We start from the raw sequence: 17,602 nt of genomic DNA, 5'->3' as shown, positions 1-17,602 counted from the left end.
CATTGATGTTCTTAGCCCCCTGAGGTCGAGATGGTCAGGCTCATTTTAAAAGAGGGAGTTGAAACCAAAGTGTTCTCTTCTCACTATGTATCACTGGTATTTATTCTTTCGTGAACTGAGACCAGTCTGGCCCACAGGATTACTTCCTCTTTCCATATGTTCTACCTTTTCCAGATTGACGTTATCTTGTGAGTGCTGGTCCAGATTCCTCAAATGAGTGCTGTCTATTTGCAGGCCTGATGCTGGTTATATGATTACTCTGAGAAGTTGCAGACTGGGTCATGTTACCTTAGGGTTTTTTTTTAAGTAAATATTATAAAATATTTTACTTTGTGTATTAAATCAAGCAGTCTTGTAGTATGTCAGAGTTCAAAGAAAATAAGGACAATTTCACAAATTCTTTTGCATGCTATAACTGTTTTAAATATGTCAAAACCCAGTAAGGAAGGAGTCCGCAAAATAATATTCTTTGCAACCTTTAAAATGCTAGTATGTTTATTTCCTATCACCTCGGTTTCACAAATCATTTCTAAATCCTTGCTAAAATCAAAGTAAAGGGATGTAAAAATTTTTAGAAAGTCAGTACTTAGCTGTTAAAAAATCAATATGAAATTATGTGCAACTCAAATTCAGTGATGCCTAAGAACAAAAGAACTTTTGAGAGGTATCACTATAGCCTGTACTATCAACGTATTTTATAGGGGAGTATCTATGAGTAAGAAATCTCTTTCCTCCAGAGACATGACTGGTAAGTAGAGGTGCCTTTTCTTTTTTCGTTTTATTTCTCCTTCTTTTTTTTTCCTTCCTCTTTTCCTTGCCTTTCCTTCATATTTTGCTTCTTTTCTCTTCTCTTGATGTAGTTATCACAAGACACTGCAAATTTTCCTATGCATTAGGAATCTTAAAAAAAAAATCAGCCTTTTTTATGAAGTAAGCACCTATCTGAGATAAAATTACAACTAGAGAACTTAAATTTGAATTTTATCTAAAAGCACCAAGCATTATGTTAGCAGTAGTTCTGGAATTCAGTCAGAACAAATTGTCACATAGTTATGGCAAAATAGAAAGACTAAACATTTTGATAGTAACTCTTAGATAAAGCATGGAAGAAAGTCAAGTAGAGAATGTTACATCATAAAACTAAAATAATCTTTTGTTTTAGAGGTAACAGGGAACAGGCATGCTATTCAATAAGTTGTTGGTATGTCATATCATGATCCATTTTAGGAAATAATTTTTTTCCAGACACAGCTAAATTCATATAGGCGTGTGTGTGTGTCTACATGTAATGTAAATGAATAGATCATCTCCAAATTCTGATTGTCTTTTCCAGAATCAGATAGCCAAAAGATGCTAAAAACATTCTGACATCTGTTTCTAAGAATGTCTACCATTATGGATTATACCATTTATGACTGATTTTAAACGTTCCCAAGTTTCTGGAATAGAGTAATTCGAGGTAATTTACAACCTTAACATAATGGAATACTGCAAAGTAAATCATCTGAATGCACTAACCTTTTTTTCTAAAAATTTTAAAAGTTGTTAGGTCTCATATTTTGCAAGTTTTTGCAATATTCATCAAAAATATATCATTTTCTAAAAATTTTTAATTATTGAACAACGTAACTAGTATCTGACACCAAGGGGTATCAGATTGCTGTGATTAACCCGGGAGTTTCTGTGATCATGCTTCAGAATATTTGCTTATATTCTATGATCAATTTTTTTGGGTGCAGACAAAATAAAATGCTTGAGTTAGAATAATGACAGGACTGAAATGAAAGGGAACAGCATGTGACAGCACTTTCAAAAGCTATTTGTTATCTCTTTGACTAGTTTAGTAACTTAAGTTATTGGAGATAAAATTATCATCATAATATGAATAACCAAAGTTTTACTATAAGGAAAAGGAAAAATTTTGAGGGAAAAAAAGTGTTCTTACTAATGAAAGTTCACTGCCTTACTCTTCAAAAATCGGTGTCACAAGACTACCACATATGTGGAATGTAAGAGGTATAGATAAAAATCAAGGAGGATACGGCTTTCCAACTACAAATCTGATGTCATTTTATTTGCTCTCATATGATGTAAGAATTTCTTCTTCAGTTCTTCAAGTCAGAAAAGGAAAAAGAATAGATAAAAATAGGAAAAAGAAAGATCTACACATCTATTGAAAAAGGAGCTCTTCTTCACAAAAAAAAAAAACATTTTTTGGTAGTTTTTATTTTATATTAGAAGTTCAACTTAAGTTCAACTTAGCCTCTGCAAACACAGAGCCAAGTGCAGGGACAGAGAGAAAATGTTTTCCATCCTAAGAGGGTGTCAGGAGCTGATTTAGCTCTGATGAAAAGCAGAGCAACAATATGAAATGGTCTATTTTGCAGTTGTGCTGTGCTTCGAAAATGGAGTGCAAAATAAATCATCTCATATAGTTGCCCCATCTTTCACGGCAAGAATATCCTTTCTACACGACAGGCTCCCGTCAACACCCTTTCACTCAGGTTACCGGTGTGAGTGGGTGTACTGCCAGTGTAGTCAGCTCGGAATCCCTTGAAAGGTTTTTATGCCCTCTGCATGAGGGGACAATCTGTACTTTGATAGGGTGATATTAACATAACTGCAGTTACAAAGAGAGCTGTAGAAAATACCTTAATATCCACAGTATCTTCCCCCGCTTTTCTTTTAGCTCCTTGTAGTAGAGGTCACCTTACACACCCCACTGTCATGGGTCTCCAGCTCCTCTTTGTGGATGACAACAGTGGCTGCAGCAGAAATAGTTTGTGGGTTTCAAGCATTTTGTCTCAACATCTTTCTGCTTGCTCCTTTGAATAAGACTGGTAGCAATCCAGAGGCTGATTTCAGCATTGTGTTAAATAAGGAAAATGTCTATGGGGCCCAGAGGGCCCGAATATTTTAGGAATTTTTGGAATTCCTTGAGTGTAGTTGGGAACAAGAACATCCCTTGGAGATCTTTGTCTTTTGTAATTCTGCCTTTAAAAAAATCCAGAATAGTGAGACTAAACACACATTCTTTGAGATGTCTGCACCCTTACACCCAAAAGGTAGTAGAAAGAGTTAGATTGAAAAGTGTGTAAATGCCTCAGTGACCAGTAATTGCTTATCTAATTCTATCTTATTCTAGAAAATATTTATATTAAATGCTTTTGCAATCATGAAGGAAGTTTTGTAGATTCTACAGAAAAAGGAAGGGACACATACAGCATATTCACAGTATATTTTCCAGCCACATTTACTCAGGGTTCTTTGGTTATTCTGTCCAGAAAGTACAAGAGAATGCTTATTTCTGCCTCTCTTTTTGACAAATCACACTCTATATGTGCTTAGGTTCTAAATTTCACCTGCTACCAATCCAGTGTTGGTAATGTCATTAGTTTCTGTCATGTATAATTTTATATTCTTTTAAGAAATGGAATCTGAAATGAACCTATGTGCAGAAGCATTCAAAAATGGAAGTTTTCATCTCACTCGAAAAGGTCAAGTACTTGTAAATCTTTGTCAGAATTCAAGTGGCACAAATGTACTGCAGTGTCAGTGGTCCAGAAATGCAGTGCATTTAATGGCTCAGTAAGGAGACTAAGAGAGTTCTTGAGCCTCAGCAGTACAAAAAGCTGTAGAAGCTTATCAAATGCTGTAACAGCTTGTAAAAGCTTTAGAATAAAAAACACATGTAATTACATATGATTCAGGCAACCTGGGAAGGAAATAACAGTAAAGCTACTCAGTGAGGAAGATGCACTGTGGCATCAATATGTGAACTGGACCAAGGTGAGGTGGCAAAACAATTCTGGAAGCCCTGGATAAGGGGAATTCTACCCTGAAAAGGGGCAGATATTTAACTATTACACTCATCCTCCCTGCCTTATTATCCACACTCTGTGTGTATAGAAGAGTGGATGTTCTTCATCTATTTTTTTTCCTTTAGAAGCTATTTCAAGGTTACTATTAGATATGCTCACAATTGATGAAAATAAACATGATAGGTCTTTCACTGCCAAATAATTTTAACTTCTGCAGTCTAATATATCAGTAAAGACCACACAATTAAGCGACATGTCTGAGACTGAAATGGAAGGAATGAATGTTAGATCAGGAACTTTTGCCTTTCTTTTCTGTGCCTAGATCAGTAGATTATAGTAGATTATGTGAAAGAGAATCGCTCTCCATGCAGTTAGCATTGTTGGCATGGCCTATCTTTGTGGTCACTAGTTTCATATTCCAGTTCATATTCCATATGCATAAATCAACTGGTAGAGCTCATTTAAAATGATGCTTATTAAATGGCAAAGCACGCCAATAAATATAGGCATCTTGTTTCAGCTGGTTAGCAACTGACTGGGAGCTAAATGTTCTTTTTGCTTAAGTTGTACAATTTTTGATAATGCAACTTCTGAAAATATTGAATAGATTTTATATATTGCATATCTGCACTTTTTTCTGAAACATCTGGTGTTGGCCGATGCTGGAAATCAGCCAGAGGAGACAACTGTTTGCCCTACTTATAGTTGAGCAATTTTTGCTGTTGGAATTTGAGGAAGAAACATCACAGAGACTGTATTTCTGAAAATAGCATCCCACCCACAGTTTAATGACTATGTCTTGTCTAACTCGATGCTGTGTGATATGAAGTTTACATTTTCTGCACCTTTGCACAAAGGGTGCAAAGGTCTTAGCCTACGCCTTGAGAAGAATGGAAGCACCGATCCTTAGTAGCATTCCACCAAAATTCTGAAATTTTTTAATGCAGTAAATTTAGGATAACTATACTGAAAACATAACAGAAATAGCTACGTTTTCAGGCCAACATTTCATAAGAAAGCAATATACTACTGCCTAGTAGTTGCACTAAAATAGACTAGCAAATATGAGAAAAGATACTAACTAAACTGGATTTCATTGACGAAATCCAGCTGTCAAATGGAGAAGTACTGAAATAGGAAATATATTCTTACTGCATTTGTATCATTTTAGTTTTGCAAGAATGAAAATTGTTACATCTTTGCTTACTTCTATTTCTTCAATCCTTCTAAACAATCAGATATTTCTTTTTCACGTGTCATTTTCTTCTCAGCTACTGCTATACTTAGGCTCAGCAAGTCCTTAGAACTTAAGTGCACTCTCAGAGGGTGCCTAGTCCTAGAGATAGACTCCTAAACTCTTCAGGCATTGCTCTGACTTGCTTTTATATTCATTATGCTGCTGAAGTTCTGCTGGGAAGAACTTCTAGACCTGGAACTGCCACAGTCTAAGATGTGGGGGTCTCACTCATACCTATAGCAGATGAAGATTCAGGAGTATCTCCTCATTTAAGATCTTTTAATGGTGAATCAGGCAATCATTCTTTGATATGCCTGCTTTGTTTTAAAATTCAGCCATAGAGATGATCCTTAAAATAGTCTGAGATAATAAACAAGAGCTCTTAGTCACTGTATAACTAAGATGACTTTTATTACAGCAATGTTAGCTGTATTAGATAAAAAACTCTTGAGGCAGAGAGATCCCTGTCATTTTAAGTCTGTCATTCAAGTACTAATCTTTGAACAGCCTCTGGTTTAAAACAGCATATTTAAAAACAGAATGTTCATGGTTTCGTTATATTAGTGATCAGGCTTCTTACAAGGACAGTTATCCTTGTAGAGCACACTTCTTCAGTTAAAATATTCATCTAGGAAATGAATGATTTCAAGGCCCTCAGTTCGTGTGCAGTTACTGCACTCAGACCTGGTCCCAGTTCCAGGATTTTTTGACACTATTCCTTCAACAGCTGCTGAATTGAATGCAATACAGCAGTCATGAAAGCAACTAATTTCCATAAATATCGGTTGTTTTTCTTCTTATATCTTCCAWTGCAAAATTAATCTCAAAGTCTAGAATTAGCACGGGTGCTTTTCTTTACATACAGTGTTTAAGGCCATGTACACAAGAAATTGCAGATACCTACATGCCTGCCATTTCACTAATATAAGGTATTCAGTTCACTTTGGCAGAAGTGCCAAGTTTCTAGCACCCAAATTTTAAAATATCAGTCTTTGCCTTTCTTAGCATTAGTCAATGTCCTTGTAGAATGAAATATTACTTGTCTTATACCTTACACTTTCTGGAGTAGTTAGGCTTATATTATTAATGCTTCTTTGATTGAAAAAATATTAATAATGGTTAATGTCCAAATGATGCAATCCACCAGATAAAAAACAGTAATATTATTTAAATAATAAACCAAATGAAGTTAATTGGATTGTAGAAATAATGGAATATACTCATGTAACAGTAACTCCATTTATATTTTATTCTTACAGTAAATTCATGTAATCTGTTTTCATTCCTTTGCTCTCCAGCATAACTGCCAGTACAGATCTTTGTTTGTAATAAACTGTATGAAAAAGAACTTATCCAATAGATCTAAATCTATTAATATACACTATTATTAATATACACAATAATATAGACTATTAATTGATAACAGTGTATATATAGGCTGTAGATTAAGCAGTTCTGAATTAGAAAGACTCATTTTCCAGATGGAAATGACTTTGCCTCCAAAAAGACCATTGATTTAATCAAGAACTGCTTGCATGAATAAAAGTTTCAGTAAAAGTAAAATATCAGGCATTCTCTTCCAAAACCCACATCTCTGTCCAGGTGCAAGGACAGAAATAAAATGATGATGATAGAAACTGTAAGGGCTTACTATCCCTTAAATATTGTTACATGTTGAGTTATATAACTGCTCTAAAACATAAGTAAATTTAATTTATCCCACCATACTAACAGATTCTTGTTAAGTTTAGGGCATCTTAACTTATAACAGTATAGCATAGCTATTCCTGTTCAATATTGCTACGCAGCACTAACTTACAGTGGCTCATAAAGGTAGTCTGAAGAAATCTACCCCTCAGGAAGGTTTACAGCTGTTGTGATCAAAACCTTTTAAGATATATGCATATGATTTTCAGTATGATCACTGCAAAACACAGAAGGACTAATCTGACACAAACTGTTAAACACTTTACAGAACAATATTTTATTTGTTTTCAAGATTTATTGGAACATACCAAAAGTCAGCTGTTGCTAATGATACTACTAAATTCAACTCAATATTGCTTGAAAAATGCAACAAATATACACATAATTTCATGGTTTCATGAATATTTCTTAATTCACATACTCCACTCATATATTACACCAACAGATATATACAAAAACTTACCTGTACAGAAAAGGGGAAGGAGACAGATGCCCTATTAGTATGTCACTATGTGTGAACAGTCAGTACGGTTTGCAACGAATGACATTCTTTTGACATGTGTTTTTGATGCAAAAGTGCTGATACCAAACCTGATTTTCAACTCAAAAGATGAAATAGGATAGCACGGTACTATGCACAAGATGAACTTGTAGGCAGTTGGATTGCATGTTGACAAACTAGAAATAATTGCATTATGAGTGGAAAGAAACAATCACCTATCGATATTGGCATGTCTTTCCAAATAATGATTTCGGTTTCTGTTGAAAACCACCAACAGAAAGGATTACAAATTTCTGTCTCTGTCTGGCTCCTGAATCTGTTAGGATTCTAATGGGATTCTAAAATCATCCTCTAAAATATCTGGCCCTGTTCCCTGTCAAAGACTATTCTTCTGAAGCAGAATCCAAATCAGATGATATCAAGCCCAASCCATTGTAGTAAGAAGTCGTATTTCTCTAAAATATAAGCATTACAAAGTTCAGTTCTGACAAGTACAAAGAAATACATATCAGAGAGCTGAGATAGTCTAACACCCTATTTCCACACATTATAGGGCTAAGTTAATAGAATCAGCTTAAAAGGGGGAGCTTGAGTTCCCTTTTGATGATTCAATTGATCTGTTCTATGAACTCAGCTAAAATAAACTAAACAAAACAAACGCAATGGATGAAAATGGTAAAGAGTAATGAACAAAATAGTACAGCACTAGTCTATAATTCAACAGTGCAGCATTAGCTAGGCTGTGTGCAGAACTGGGTACCTTATCTCAAAAGGATATAGCAGATTTAGGGTCAATAGAGAAGGACAATAGGATAAATTAGAAATGTGGAAAATTTGTCTTTCAAAAAAGAATGAAAATAATATAATGCTTTCTATATAAAGGACAAAGTATAAGAAGGGGCTTAAAATATAGAATGGTTTACAGAAGTTTTAGTAAAATTCTCTCTTCTTTCTGTCTCAGGATACAAGAGTAAAAGACGCTCAATAAACACAGAGTAATAAGGCGAAAGTATTGCATGTAATGGCTAATTGATGCTGCATGATGCATTGCTACAGAAAATTACTAGTGCCATAAACAGAGAACATTTTAAGAAAGGATTGGCTCTGCATATGGGGAACAAGGTATTAAAGAGACATCAGCTGCCATTTAACAAAGATCCTAAGACTTGTGTTTCTGAATTTAAACACATGAACTAACTAGTAGTTAGACATAAACAATCATCCAACATCCAAGACCATTAGGTCTTGTCACACATCTGTGCTATATCAAGAATGTTTCACATCTGCATATTCTAATATGCAGATAGGATTCTAACAGGATTTTAATATCACCCTCTAAAACATCTGGCCCTGTTCCCTGTCAAAGACTTTATTCTTCTGAAGAGTCCAAATCAGATGATATCAAGCCTGACCCATTGTAGTAAATTCTAAGTTCATAATAAGCATGAAAAATGCTTATTGCTTGCAATTTCACCATGAATATCATGGAATATTATGTCCCACAAAACCCAGGATACCTTAAAATTTTAATGATATCTCCCAGGATACTATTCTGAGCAGAGACCAGTTAAGCCAACTGTCTTCCAGAATATATTGAAGTTATATAAATATACATATATATGCATGTATCTATGTGTGTATATCTAGACATATGTGTGTGTGTGTATATATATATATATGTTCCAGAATATATTGAAAGGCAAATTTCAACCTTCAGAAGAGAAAAATCTCTGTTGAGTGAAGTTACTTGTCCTCCTGTCAGTCGGTGTCCCTCTCCTCCATCTAACAAAATTAGAGTAGCTAACAAAGTTACATACCATATATACATACATACAGTTAATATCTGTCAAATTGAAACTTAGAATTTACCCATAGTGTTGTTGATGAAATTCTGTGTTTTTCTTGGAATGAAAAACACACAATCCAAGCAAAAATAGTGTATTTTAAGTTTGTTAACATTAAAATTAGGAGGAAAACAGTTTATTGGCAATGAGGAAAAGTGTATTTTGGCCTTGGTCATACTTGCCTTGGAGATCTGACACTTGCAGTTGTGATGAAGAATTAATGGTGGGAATTTCCAAAAAATTTCTCTATTGGTGTAGCACTGCTCCTGAACTAGACTATGAAAGGTTAACCATCTGAATTCCAAGATGTTGAAACATTTTCTTTCAACTGAAAGTGCAAATATTTTGATATTTCTATATCACTTATTTTTCCTGACTTTTCTTTACTTTTCTCACCGATTCCCTTTAAGATCAATATAGACAAGACTCATGGTCTAACAAAAAGGTGCTCTGTAAACCTATTTTGATGATTGTTTGTTATTCATTACTCTTTTTTGTCACAAATTTCTCCTTATAAAATCTGAGGAGAGAAGCTGTTCTCTATCAGTTATAGAAAAAGGAATAAATAGAAGCAATCAATGCAAATAATTCATGAACACCTCTTTCTTCTGTATGTGGATTTATTTTCAGGATTTAAAAAAAAAGAGAGCAGGTAAAATCTAGAACAAAGTGCAATTCTTAGCTGTGCTATTTTCTTCCTAGTTAGTATGAGCCATGCAGATAATAATCATTTCCATTCATCCATGGTAAACTGAGGATGGTATCCTTGCTTTGCTCCCATCACTGGTTTGCCCATTCTGTATGGCTTCTAAACTGGCAGAAACAATATCTTCAGGTGCATTTGTAGAATATCTACCAAAATGGACTGCTATATACTAAAATATAATAAACTGAATTTAAATAATATTTCTAAGAATGTATTTAGGATTTTTGAATATTAGATCTAGAAGTGTTTCAACATGCAAAAATGCCTTACGGTCATTTTTATACAGGTTAACTGAGGTAGAGAGAGAACAATAGCAAAGCTAGATCGCCCACAGATCTTCCCTGATTCTGTCACAACCTACCAGTGAATAAAAGCTTTGAAAAATTACATCTGCTTTTCTCTTTGTTTTCAGATTTCAACGTTATTTAGTTCACCTTCAACTAGAACACACACTGAACACCTATGAGGAGACCTGGACTAAACAGAGAATTTGTAATGAAGCATCCTTCACTGCCAGATATCCTGGAAATCTTAGACCATCTGGTTTCACAATACACTTGTAGCGGATTATCTGCTTAAGAATTAATTAGGAACACATGTTAACTGTTGTGATAGCAGAATTGTTGACATTTGTCTTATATGTCTTTTAAAAAGCAATCATAGCTCAAAACAGATACCAGCATAGGATGCAGTAATGAAATAAGAGGCAGTCTCCTTGGAGATTAGGTTGTATTGTCCTTGTCTGAGAATGATACTTTAAAGCATTACATTGTAGTTTTCAGTGAATGAGGTATCACGAATAAGACATGAAGCTCCTTCCCTTATCAGTAGTATCTCTTCTCAACATGTGAAAGATAATATACCTAAATGTAACTGACACTATAGATAAGGAAGAAAAACAAATTGGCATAATGTAAAATAGAGAATCCAGTGAGATTCAACTGCTAAGGATCACCAAAATATACTTTTATTTTCTCCTGATGGTTAAATCTCTTTTCACTTTTTTTCACACTAAAGAAATGTTTGCAGTATTTATAGTTAGATAACTGTCCTTAGAAACACCCTAAATAGGGAATTTTCTAAAAATGGCAATCATCAGCTAAAAGTTACAATTAGTTGTGCCATCCTATCATATTTTGAYTCTTTAAAACAATGACTGAGGGGACCTTGTATGAGCACAAACAATAAAATTATTGTGACAAATCTCATTATTGCACATAAGCTGAGTATATTGTATGCTCCTAGTCACTTTGTAAATGAGAATTAAATTGCATAAGCTTAGACTATTAGTAAATTGTTATTGTTTTGCTAATCTTCATAAAAATGTAATTCAGTTTCAGACTGATGTATCTTTTGAAACTGGAAGAAAAAGCAAATTTTTAAACTACCTTTCCTCTAAGATTTGCTGTCACATCTATAAATGGATTCAGACACATGATAATGTTTTTGATGAATAACTCATTAATATGAAAAATACTTCCTATCCTTGATACTAACCTTGCCCTGTAGACAAAAGGCAGCATAAAACTCTAGAGTTTGAAATTCAAGGACATTTTGAAAGAGCTTTCACCTCTGTGTATTATATAATAACAGATTTTTTTCTAATCCTTTGCACTGCTGTAATAAATCTAGATTTTCATCATCAAATTTTCCTTTTCTTTATAACAAGAACAATAAACAATAAAACATCAGTATCATTTTATTCAATAGGGGTTAAATACTCCTAAGATAAATTTGTGCTTATGCAGTTGACTCTGCAAGTTTAAGGGCAGCCTAACTGCCAAATAGCCTTAAGAGTAACTGCTTGGTAATTTCTTCTTTCCAAACTATAGTCTCAATGTACAACACTGAGCCTGAAGGCTGTATGGTAATTGATCTCTGAAAAGCTTGATAACTTTTTGCAAAATTATAATCACTGTGGAGTTTTCAGGTTTGTGCGCCGTGCTGAAGGGTTGAACTCTACTCCCTAAGCAGCCCCAGGCCTATCTGAACCGTTATTTAGCTGTTGACACAATTCTCTCTCCAGCCCTCTGGAGGCAATGTGCTAGGGTTAGACACTACTTCAACACAACTCAAACCTTCTTCAGTGAGAAACAGTAAATGTTACAACTTATGCCAAAAACCTGGTGTAATTTTGATGTGAGTTAGAAAGGAGAATGTTAGCATTTTACAGCAGCTTTATACAGGGCATAACACAAAATGTAGGACTATAGAGAAACAAATGTCTTTTGGGGGAATTTGTAATTCATCCTAAGTTATGGGTACAGCTTTAAGTATTTACAGCTCTGATGATTAAAGTCTAGTCTGTATAGAAATTTTCAACCAATATAATTATTATTCAAATATACGAGAAAATAATGTGTATGTGTATATATGCATATACACATTTACATCTACCTATGAATCCAGTATGGACTTATATATTTGCATCAATCAGTATAAATATGCCTAATTTCCCTACTCAAACAAGAATAATTACAACAGTATAAAATGTCATATCAACTCCTTCATAATCTTTCATCTAATAATAGGAAATTGTAACACTTCCTTAAGTATGCTAGTACTGATTAAGCTACACAATTTTCTAAGTATTGACTTCAATTGTAATGTGTAGGAAGCCTTAAATTGCCAATATATGCACTAATTAGGTTTATTAGAAATAAAATATGATCTAGTCAAATTTAACACACACTTGGAAACATGAAAGTAACTAAACATGATGTAGACAGATGGAAACTCAGATCCATCTGCCAGAGATCTACAGCAACACCTGCATTAATAGCCTTACTACCAGAAAAAAAAAAAAAAAATATTCACTTAAGCAAGTCTGACATGTTATAGGCTTATACTTAGTATAAAAGAGATTTGCCCTTTTAAATGACTCTACGACCGACCATTAATTTCAGCTGTCTTTTTGCTGATATATGAACCCTATTAGTCATGTTTTCTCTGGAAAGAAAAGTCATACTGACTTGTAGTGTTTGCAAATATTCCATTTAAAAGAGTTCCTACATCTGATTTAACATAATAAAGTATTAATATTTTCCCTGAAAAAAAATCAGAGAAAGAAGAAGAAAAAGCTTGCAAACAAGTTATACTAAAATCTTCGTAAGTATGAATCAAATGTTGTAAAATGGTATTTCCTCTTGCACCATCTCCCATCAAGTAGGAGTATTTTAAGTGTAGTGTAGATGATGGCATTTCTTTCATTTTAACTGCTGTTATCAAGTTTATGATCATGATTATTGTTGGAAGATGCTATACTTATAAAGATTAATTACTAGTCAGAGCAATAGAAGTACATGTTTTATATTAGAAAAGTGTCAGATTTCAAAAGAGTGAAGCTTTCAAGCAGAGGAAGGAGATCAGAAAACCACAGTGCTTGATAGGTCAGGCAAGAATATGAAAATGTATGTTTTTGTTATTAGGAATCTTTTGTGCTGATACATAAAAATGGTAATAACTCTTCTTCCTCTTCATCAAAACATCTCTTTAAGCTTGTAAAAACTCTTTAAGTGCTAATTAGGTAAGAACACATCAAAATGCAATTAGGAACAATTAACACTCATTCTCACTACTAAGGAAAAATAAAGGAAGGAAACATATTCGGTAGCATGGAAACTTTTGCTGAGGGGTTTTACTTGAAATACAAGAGCACATCAAAGTATATTACAGCACAAGAACTCAAAAATCATGAATTATAGCTTTTTCCTTTGTACATATTAATCCTTATTCAAGCAGAGACAAGTTCTTATGAACAGCTAGAGATATACTATATCATGTCACTAGTATTAGGAAAAAAAAATTCAGAGTAAGCCAAATATTTGTAATTTTGCAACATTGTACATATATAACCGCAATTACAGTCATAGATCAGAGGTTTTGCAGGGGGGATRTTTGAACATGTTTTTCCTGTTCTTTATTAATATAAACATAATAGAGATCAACTGAATGCAACAATAAATTGCATTTCTTCAGTTTTTTCTTAAAGCACTTTGCAAACAAACATATTACTCATCAAGATAATTACTTTATAAGTCCAACAGGCACATACTAAGGAACAAAATGACTTCTCTATTTCCTCATTTGGTGAAACTTTGTTCTCATTTGTGTATGCTTATCTACCTGGGAAGATACTGTAACTACGAGCAAAATGATTTCCAGAAAACAGTAAATTTTCATGAGGGAAAAGAGCACTGGTTTTCTGACAAAAACTCATTTCCAAGCCAGAAATGAAATGGAACTCTTCATGATTTTGGATATCTTCCTGTGAGGACTTAGCAATAAGAGATGGAAAAGGGAACTGTGTGGTAAAATACAWTATCGATAAGATTTTATTATCACAGAAGATTCCATAGTAAGAAAAAACACAGAAGTTAACAGCAAAGAGTCAAGTAGGCTATGACTGATACAAGCAATTAATTGCTTACTGCATTGCCTTGTCACAGTTCTTATGTCACTGATTCATAGTCACAGTTCTCTGTGTGTAATTTTGTTTTCCCTTCTACATATCTTCCATTTCCTTTGCCACTTTCTGGGCTCATATTATCAGTTAAAGAAATTAAATGGTTTTTCAAATGATTACCATTATTTAAAAAAAAATTGTAGAATACATAACTCTTAAAACTGCACTGTGTTGGAAATGTTTCTGTTTTATTAAGAAATGTGTTTACACTTTCTGTAGTTCTGTAGAACCACATGTCCTGCMTAGCACACATTTATCACCTAATAGCTTTCCTCTGCAGGGCGTTAACCAGCCTAATGTTTTCAAAAGCCTTTCTTTGACCTCCTGTGTCTTCCAMAGGTAACCAGATCACTCAAATTTGTTAACATCCGTAGAAATTTCRTGTCTTCCATAATTTTCATAAGGAACTACTGAAGATATTTTAAACCTCCCTTCAGCTAACCAGTCAAACTAACAGAAGTCCAAAGGTCAGACAAAAGCAGTCTTCTTTTTACAATATTTTACCAGARGCTCTAACCACAGTCACTTCAAAGTCATAGAACTGCAAATCACTCATTCCCTAAGCTATCTAACAAGTAGACCAAGGAATCTTATATATGAAGCATGGTAACCTGGTCTACCAGTACACACATTTTAAGGTCAGACACTTATTCTGCTGGTGTTAATACTGTTGGTTAYTGTTATGTTTGTTGAAAATACTAGAATTTCTGCTTCCTGAGAAGCTCAAATAAAAAGCTCTATTTCATTATGAAATACAGGAATTTAAAGAATCATAACTCAAAGACAAGCATGTGCCCCCAAACCCCACCATGGCAAATTTCATTTTATATGAAGTAGAGTCTAAAGCTGACTAGAGCTTCTATCTCTCCTTGAAGGCTAGGTTTGAAGGTGAGAGCTGACTGTCATTTCGTTGAAACCCTCAGAAAGTATGCAAATGAGATAAATTTCCCTGATAAAGGCACATATGAAGACAAGTGTAAATTTTTCAGTCTCTGAGGGGAATGTAGCAGCTTTGTAACAATAGGAAAATAAATATTATTAGACTTGTTGCTAGAGCAAGGACAATATCCTTAACTGTTAACTTGAAGTATTAGATAAATTAACTACTCAGATGATATAGTTCTTAATTTATGATCTTTTCTGTTATGAAGACGAGAAATACACATCAGAAAAAGATGAGTGTAGGAGGAGGACTCAAGTACTTATTTTAGAATGGCATTATAAAAAAAGGGGGGGGGGGAGGTGTTTCAGTGCATTCCAAATAAAAGATTCCAAGGCTTAAGTTAAAAGTAGATTCAGTACACTAGGTTACTGCTGTAGTTTCCAGAAGACATTTATTCTATTTAGGCTAAGTGAATTTCTGYTTAGTCTAAGTTAGAATGCACCCTGAAATTATGGGTTCTAGACTGCATATAAGAGCCTAAAAAGTGAAAKAATGAATTTTCCAAGGCTTGGAAAAAGAAGACTTGCTTGTGTATAAGAGAAATCCGAACTACCATAGGAATCTCCTGTCGTAGGTTTTCGATAGTAATTTGTTTGACATCTGCATAGGATTTCAATAAAGCCGTACTATATATATCTACTTTTATCATCTCTCATGAGGAATAAGTTTCTGGCTTCAGTTTGTGAGTCTGTATGGAGGAAATATGTTTGAATGGATACAGAAAGCTGTCAATCATTTTAGTTTTGATGATGCAAAAAGATCAAATCACATTGTGATTTAATACTCACAAATGTGARTGTACTACTAGCATTTTAAAGCTAGAAATACTTCTGTGTCAGCTGTCAAGGTCCATTCCGCAGTTTACCCAAGTGATAACTGAGGAGATAGGTGATAAGTAGCTGAACYACATCTCCAGCAGAACCATTTTTTTTCAAATCTCAAATTCAAACCATGTTTGCAGTGAGCCTGTGGGAAAGGGACACATGAATACAGCATGAAAGACAACTCTTTTCTTCTATTCTTAGTTTATAGTAAGAAGTCCTCAGTACTTTGAAGATTAAGGTAGTTTTACTTTCAGAATGATATAATCTCTGTAGCAGTTTTTGTGTCCAAAACAATAACTCTGTCAAGATACATCTGTGATACATTAAATATATTTTAATTTCTCTGAAACAAACTGCAATCAATTGTAGAACTGTAAAGATGTCAAAAATCCATAAAAATTTTCAAAAATGCCTTTGGCAAGAAAGTAAGGTTAGCATAYTCCTTACTTCTGGGAAATTACAGTGATTGCTGTGAAGATCCTATCAGGGCACTGAACTCAGGAGACCTTTTTGTCAGAATGGYTTAACACCTAAGGTAGTGTTGAAATTGCTGCTGAACCGGCCCTTATATGACGTGAATGTATATTGTTTGTTTGGGTTTGGAGGGGAGCACGGGAGGTTGCCTGTATCCTACAAGGAAACTTTTTTCTTYCTTTTTCTATAATGGTTTAGCCAAAGCTATCCATGCCCTTGTAACCTAAATCCTAGATAATCGTAACATGTTGTGTGTTGAAATGTATGAAGAAAGAAGAGACTGTATTCAGAAAGYGAATCACTGTTGGACCCTGAACATATCAGTTCCCTTCTCTCGTTCTTGCATCTCATCCAGTTCTACTTCTAGTTTTTGATCTCYGAGACAACTAATGCATAATAGTTACGCATTATCAGTGGAACTATTAGGGTTATAGATTCTAAGCCACTACCTTTTCAGGTGACTAGGTCATGTAATCTATTTTTAAGTATATTAGGATCTCGAGAAAAAAAAATCCAGTATTTATTTACTGGATTTTTATAATACCCAGCTGTAGACAAAACATCTTCATCAATCAGCTTACCAATACTTCTTTTTTCCCAAGAACACTATGAATTATAAAAGTTAAAAGAGAAAAAAATACTATTTTTCATTGTGATTTGGATGAGAAATCAGGAATTGAAATATTTTAATTAATAAACATGGACATCATTACTTTATATAGTGTGTCACCTGACTCACACGTGTCACACCTGAATCTTATAAAGGACAATTTCATTAGAAGATAACTATCTTACTGCCGAAGACAAGTTATTATCTCTGAAGTGAGAACATTTTCAACTTTTCTTCCTCTCCATCGTTTTAATGTGTAGTAGCAACCTTCCACACCATAAGTCAGAAGTGCGAAAAAAGGTATCGCTAAGGAATTCTACAAGTAGAATGTTGTTTCAGCAGCTTCCAATATTTATATTTAGATACCCTAGTATAGCCTTCTTCATAAATTTGGAATCTGCTTACCCATAGGGTATCTTATTCTTCATATTCTGTTAAGCTATATATTTTCATTTCAAAAAAAAAAAAA

Source organism: Rhea americana, unplaced genomic scaffold (genome assembly GCF_003343005.1).
Source record: "Rhea americana isolate MKP2758 unplaced genomic scaffold, rheAme1 scaffold_72, whole genome shotgun sequence".
In the NCBI taxonomy this organism is placed as follows: Eukaryota; Metazoa; Chordata; class Aves; order Rheiformes; family Rheidae; genus Rhea; species Rhea americana.
The sequence above is the reverse complement of the archived record's forward strand: the minus strand, read 5'-3'. Positions refer to the sequence as shown.